Consider the following 7489-nt stretch of genomic DNA (forward strand, 5'->3'; position numbering starts at 1 on the left):
CACAGGGCTGCTGAACCACCACTGAAATCTGGGAGAGGGTTCAGAATCCTCCAAGAAACCCGAAGAGGTGACAGCATCCCCTCTAACATAGGTAAGTGAGCTGGAGAAAGGAAATCTTGTTCCTCCCACCAGAAAGCTAAATGGTTATCTTCACAAGCTGCCTAGAAAATACTTTTATTATTCCCATTTCACAGATGAATAATATAGAGGCTTTGAAGCACGGATTATCACGTTAAAAAGCAACAGCACCATGATTTCAAACAACTCAACTCAATTCTAAAACCCAAAGAACAGGTACCTTTGGAGTGTGACTTGGCCTTGTGCCTAGGCTGGAGGCACCATTCAACAGCTGGGCACAGTGAAGCATTCGAAATTTACTTTGTAACAATGCAGGAACATAAACAAGCAGGGGAAAATGGATGAAGAAGGATGCTGAACATTTTTAAAAGTGTTTCTTAGCCATTTTTATTTCTTCTTTTGAGAATTCTGTTCAGATTCATAGCCCATCTTTTAATTGGGCCATTTGTTTTCTTGATTGTTTTTTGACTTCTTTATAAATTCTGAATATTAATCCTCTGTCAGGTGTGTAGTTGGTGAAGATTTTCTCCCACTCTGTGGGTTTCCTCTTCACTTCCTTGGTTGTTTCTTTGGTTATACAGAAGCTTTTTAGTTTAATGAGGTTCAACTTATTAATTGTTGACCTTAATACACATGGCTGGAGAGGTCATAGATACTAGAGAAAACCCTAAGGCTGCCACATCCTTAGGCAAATGTAATTTCTTACCATATGCTAAATATAGATCCTTAGATTTACAGACAAATATGCCAGTCACCAGTCTTCAAAGAAGCTTCTTTTGCAATAGATAGACTATTACAGACTTCCACAACTGGTCACACACAGAGAATACGTGTCTATGAGATGCCCAGCCCTAAGTGACACATCTACAATGGAACCTCTACACCTAAGCTTCACAGAACATAGTGGAGCAGGGGTAGAGAGAATACAAATGCATCTTTCAACTCTCATCAACAAAACTCCCTCATGCAACAGAGAACAATGAACACAAAAAGCCATAAATGGTCAAAGCATAGATAATAAGAGTCTGCAGACTGTGGATCCCTGGACAAGACTCCTATATTAAATTTCACCCACCCAGGGCTCAGAGTCCATTGTGGAAGAGGGGGTGGAAAGATTGTGAGAGCCGGAAGAGGAGGTGCATGATTATGTAGAAACAGAGTCTTTATAGGTTCCTAGGACCTTGCCCATATGACCCTTCAGTAACCATGTCAGTATGTAGAAGACCCATGCAAATGCAAGCAGACAAAAACCCAGCATAGAACTGGGGAAATAGGCAGGAGGCCCCAACCTTAACCAAAGAACTATTGGGCAGCTGATTACTGCTGGGTAATGGAGAGTTGATCTAGGGAGAGACCCTAGATAGGATGACTAGACCTTGCACTGAGGGACATCTGGGTACACTAACTTGAGATGACAGGCCTTAACATATATGACAGAATACATGAAATCCAATGAGAAGGCCTTTAGAGTGTGATGAGTATAAAGATGATTAAGATGCTCTGTATGAAATTCATAAGAATTCAATAAAAATATACACAAAAATTAATTAATGAAAAAAATTTTTAACTTTTAAAAAGGGACACAAAGAAACAGGCAGGAAATATTCCACAGCACCAGAAACCTCATTCCGAGGGTGGGAAGCCAGCTAACATACTCTGTTACCTGCGGGAAGAAATGTCCTTTTCCTGCTTAGGCCTGAAGACTGCAGACCTGGGGCTAATGGTAGAGCTAATAGCTACTGAGCACTAGGGACCACGGAACAACAGTTTCATGGATTAGATGACTGAATCCTCAGAAGAGCCCTTAAATTATTGTTTCTATGCCACAGATGAATAAATACAATTAAGTAGCTAAGCAGGGATACTTTGCTGACAGCTAGAGGAGGAATTTGGACCCAGGTCATCTGACTCATGTGCACCCAGCACCCTGAAATCCTTCCATGTTGGGGTAGGGTTGTATATGGTCCTCTGAGGAGGTAGCTTGAACTCCCTGGAGTGCCTTCACCTTTCATTTCCCTGGCTCCAGTCTGGAAGAGGCTCATCATCTGTCAGGGGACATGAGACATTCCAGCTGTCATTACAACCCAGTTCCCACACTCCACATGCTAACTCCAGAGGAGGTGAAGTGTAGGACACGAGGATGCTCATAAAAACTGCTGGGTCCCTCTAGATTATTCCCAAGCTGCTCCCCACTATGCCCTATCCCCATCTGCTCTGCTCTGGACCCCTTGGTTCTGTCTTCCTTCATTCCATACCTGGTCTCTGGCCCTATCTGTGGGCTGGAAGATGGTTGCCTCTTGGTTCTTTTCTTTGGGTTATAGCTTTAGACTGGCTATGACAAGTTGGTTTGCAGTCTAAAAGCCCTGCTTTAACATTCTGGTCCTTCTACATACTGGCTGTACAGGCAAGTTAAATCATCATTCTGTCTTACTACAAAACCAATAAATGATGTTCTTACCATTTTACCTGTACTGTGCCTGGAACTTCAAGAGAACATTGGGACTAAGCTCTGCTTTTGATATTTCCCACCTAATCTTCTCCAGTAGAAGGGTGCCAGGCTCAGGATCTCTTGGTTCTGGCTGTAAAGTCGGGGTGACTTCCACCATTTGTTCTCTTACCTATAACTCATTCTTCAAAAGCAGAAGCTGCAAATGGCTCATGTTAAGATGGGCTCAGCAAGCACCACAGTGGTCACCCCAGGCCAACTCTGCAAGCTGAGAAGAAGCTGGGAATCCAAGGCATCTCAGCTAGGCCAAAGATGAAGTCCCATCTCACAGTGTGGGACTGAGAACGGGACAGGTCCAGACAGACATCTGTGAAAGTCATCCGATGGTTCTGGGCCTGCAGCTTATGTGTTCTATCAGTACCCTTCCTCCTTTCCTTCTGCATTTCAGATGTTCAGACTTATGTGTATATATTAAACAAACTTTCTTCAGAAGGTAGAAATAAAATAGAAAAGGTGGTATCTCCAGATGTCAAGAGCCTGTGTGATCATCCCTTAGGTAGATTCTGAAAAATCTGCATCCTGGATAGCTGGTCTAGTAGCAGCAAGATGGAGGAAATACTGAGTCCACTGAGCCACTCCTTTCAGCGACAGAAAACTGACTGATCTAAAGCTGTGTCTTCATGGCACAGTAATGAGTATTCAATTCCATTAAACAGCTGAAGGAGAAGAAAGGTCGTTGTTGCATATATGACATTGTTTAATTCCAGTGATGCCCTGAGCAGTGGTATTATTATTTCAGCTTTTAAAAACAGGTATCAGAAGCTTAGCTTAGTTAAGCATCTTACAAGGCCACATAACACAAAAGACACAGAGACTTGACTCAGGAGCCTCCTCTCAGCTCATTTTCTTGCCACACGCTACATGGTGGCACAGAATGATTGAGTGAGACCACCACTTCATAGCCTTAGCTCACTTACAGAAGGAGCTGAAAGGAATGTTTGCTTGGCCTTAAATATCCCAGCAGTAGGAAGAATGAAAGGCTGTTGGATCATCCCAAATAGATACCTGTTTAGCAACAATGGCAGCCTGTACATGAGAGGGCTGTGTATGGCTGGGTTGCGGCAGACGCAGTCCGTGTGGTCAGCAGGACACTAGCACTACATCACAACCAGAGCCAAGCCTCTCCTTGTGTCTTCTGCCTCTCTTGTGTACATAAGATGCATGGTTCCTTCACTTCAAGATTTCAAAATGTATTTTAATTTATTTTTATTTTATGTGTATGTTATGCCTGCATGTATGTAAGTGCACTCATGCCGTGCAATACCCACGGAGGTCAGAAGAGGGTGTTGGATCCCCTGGAACTGGAGTTATGGATGACTGCTAGCCACCATTTAGTTGGTGGGGTTCAAATTCAGGTCTTCTGTAAGAACAGCCAGTGCTCTTAACTGCTGAATCATCTTTCTAGGCCCCCAAAATGTATTTTTAAAACCACTAATCCTGGGAAATATTTGGCAGAAAACAGAGGGTTGTGAGGTCAGTGTCGCTTTCATAAAGGTTTGCAATACGCACAAACATAGTAAAGACTTTAGAATACCTGTGGCAAAAGTCTACTAAGCCCTGTGTCCTCCTTTCCCTATAATTCTTGTTGGTTTAAAACACAGGCTGTAACCAGATCTCTCAGGTTTTGTTTCTGGCGTTACCACTTAATAATAATAATGCCACCATACACAAAAGGCCTAGTCACCCTAAGCTTCAGCTCTCATGCAGAAACACGCAGGGTTATACTAATATTATCTTCAGTTCAAACCATGGTTGGGAGGATTAAATAAAAACGCATATAAAAGGCTGTGTTTAATACTGAGCACTGTATTATGAGCAGCCTGTTTCTGTATCTCCTTGGCCAAATGTTCTTTATAATATACTTTGAGGTTAAATTCTTCCTGTATGCTTTTCAGGAAGCCATCGTGGTATTAATACATCAATTCTGGACTGAGAGAACTGAGGCGGCAGGTCATTAATTAAGCACTGGGTTATAGTCTATCGTGCATGATTTTCTATAAGCTGTTTATGCATATGCCTTGAACGGTTATTACAAAGGCAATCTTTTATACTTTGAGTCTACCTTTAAGGACAAGCAAAGCAGAGACTATCATCAATCAAAATTGAACCAGGAAGAACAGTTGTCTATTCCAACAAGATGTGACTCTATCATCTCCTCTTTGGGGTAGGGAAAAGGCTCACAGCAGAAATGACAGCTTTTCACCAGAGTCTTCATAAACTCCTGGCGTGGAAGGGTGCACAATGGTTTTTCAACAAGGGAGAAGAACTTTGTGACGAAGAACATTTTTATCTAGCCTATGAGGTAGGAAGAGAGAACCCGAAACGCCTTTTCTTAATCATCAAAAGTCTTCCGTATTGTTCTTTCAATCTAGGCTATCCAGTTGGTGAAAGTTAAGTTTCAGTACCTGTAGTCAATTACAGAGTTAATGGCAGACAGTATTAACCAACAGTCTAAACTGCATCAGAGTGTATGTTTTCAGTGTTTGGAGTTAAACTTTGACTAGTCTTATAATAAACCAGACAAGCCCATGACAGTCATTACGGCCAGGTAGATAAGAATTGATGATACAGAAAGCCACCTTTGACCAGCAGGTCTATAAATGACTTGAATTCAATAACTGAGTCTGAAGGGTATGCTATTCTTTGTCCTACCTGAGCCATAGCACATCCTAGGACTTCAGATTAAAACTGGGAAATTTTAAGACTCTGAGAAGAAAACATGTTCAGATGAATGATCCACAAAGAGGTGATAGACAGATAACCCAGGACCTCAGTACCCCTGGGTCATAAGGTGTAGCCTGGTCTCTACAAATGGGTCAATATTGAAATAGAGTTAGTGAACCCAAAGTAGAGTCAAGCTGAGCTCAGTTTCTAGAATGAGAAGAGGGAATCAGGATGTTTGGGCAGAGGTCAGAATCCAAGGAAATTAATTAGGAGGTTCCAGAAATTTGTTCCAGGCCCCGGAGGAGGCAGGCCAGGGAACTGGGGTGGGGTGGGGGTGAGGTGAGTCTGCAGCCTGGGTGCCCCTCTGGGAGGCTGCTGCTCTGGAGGATCTGGTACTCTATCAGGAGCCAAGAACTGACAGAGTCCTGCTGAGTTTATGAATTGTCTAACCACAAGGTTCTGATCTCCAAGCCGCATTCAGCAAGAGAGCTAAATCGAGCATGGAATATTATAACTTCTCCGGGGCCCCATGTGGATTCGCCTTTCATTTCTGACTTAGTAAATCTTCTTTCTCCCAAACAAAGTTCGAAATTCCAGTAATTTCTGATCTCCGATCTATTTTTCTTTCTCCCCCTGGGTTTCCTCTTCCCTCCCCTGTACCAGGCATTCAGTGCCCACGAATGTTTTTTTCAGGCACTCCTGAAGAGAAACAAGTTGTCCACGTGGTTTGTGATTCCTCTTATCCTGTTATAGAGGCCAAAAAGGCCTTTAGAGAAGACAGAAGGATGACAAAGACTCTGAAGTTGGACAAGACCCAAGGGCAGTTTCTGAGCTACGAATTTTCCATTCTTTCCTCTGTAGAGAAACGACAATGCTTGACAAGGAGACTGTGGCCTGTAACCAGTACTGAGCTGAACCTGGGAGGTGCAGAACAGGACTTGTCTCTTGATGCTAGAGAACTGTCCCTAAATAGCACAAGTTCCAACAGCAGCTGGCTGACCTCCCAACCCTCACGGACACCTAGCCAATGCCTCTTCCTTTGTTGGAGCTCAGTTCAAAGCCTTCCCTCATCCCAGATTTGGGCCTCTGGCGTCTGCAGCCCTGTTACAGAGAGGTCTTCTTCAGTGCGGATCACAGATGGCAGATGCACAGCTGTTGGGAATCCTACCCCTGGGCTGTACCTCCGTTAGGACAGGGACTGAGCTAGCACCTCACTTCCCTCACAGCATGGAGGCTGGAGCAGGGTGGGTGTGCATATCTACTTAGAATACCCTTGGAATGGAGTTCCTCCGGCATCTTCTTATGCTGTTATCAAAACTCAGGGCTTACAGAGCTGTTGCAATGAGAAGGGCTCTGAATTCAAGTTGCTTGATTCCGGAGCCTATGCCTGGTCCATTCTGCTGGGAAGCTTTGCAGGGTTCTCATGGCTCCCTTTATCTTGCTCCAACCAATCGGCAGAAATGGAGAAAGAAAATTTGTAAAAGACGAAGGTGGAAAAGCGTTAGTCTGGCTCTTGCTTCGCTAAACGTTAAGCGCCAGGGCTAAGGCCCCCGGTTAAGCGCCTGGCTTCAGCATCAATCATACCAGGGTCAGATTGCGGCTGCGGAGCTTCTACACCCCCGACCCTTGAGCAGGTTTGCTGTTCTAACTTCCAAGAGGCTCAGTTTCCTTATCTGAGGAATGGTGACACTGAAACCTGTGGTTGACGTGCAGTGCTGGCACACAGTCGGCATGTAGTGAATGGTGGCAGATGTTCCTACTGTTACAGAGATTGCTCTTCCTCATCACAGTGTGGGGGCAGGTAAATGAAACAGGGCAGGTGAAGCCGTGCTTTCCCCCAAGGACAGGCCCTTACCTGGAAAGTTGATTTGGAAGAGAAATGCTATGAGCAAATAACATGTGAGTTCTCCAGGGAGCTTGACAGGATACAGGAAACCTAATGTCCCAGCCAGTCCTTCAGGGACCCCTAAAGGACAGCATGTCAGTCACAAACACCCATGCTTCTCCTTTAAGCTGTCATGCATATAAGAGGGCATCTGTGCTATTCTTTTTGTCTGTGGAGTCCAGTAACTCTACAAGTCATAAAGATCATTCATTCCCAATAGTTCATGAATAAAAACAACATCCCACACACGTGGGAAAAGAAAACAGACCTCCTCTGGTAACATGGCTGAGAGCTTACCAATTCCAGAATTCTTGCAAGACAAACGCAGTTGGATCATAATTGGGCGGCGGCGGGGG

The 7489-nt window shown here is 44.1% G+C and overlaps 1 protein-coding gene across 3 annotated transcripts in view; it reads right to left on the reverse strand.

The window, feature by feature from the left end:
* Mob3b (MOB kinase activator 3B) overlaps positions 1-7489 on the reverse strand; it is a 209135-nt gene that overhangs the window by 34087 nt on the left and 167559 nt on the right. The window lies entirely within an intron of this gene.

This window comes from Nannospalax galili, unplaced genomic scaffold (genome assembly GCF_000622305.1).
Source record: "Nannospalax galili isolate Female #2095 unplaced genomic scaffold, S.galili_v1.0 scaffold52, whole genome shotgun sequence".
Classification (NCBI taxonomy): domain Eukaryota; kingdom Metazoa; phylum Chordata; class Mammalia; order Rodentia; family Spalacidae; genus Nannospalax; species Nannospalax galili.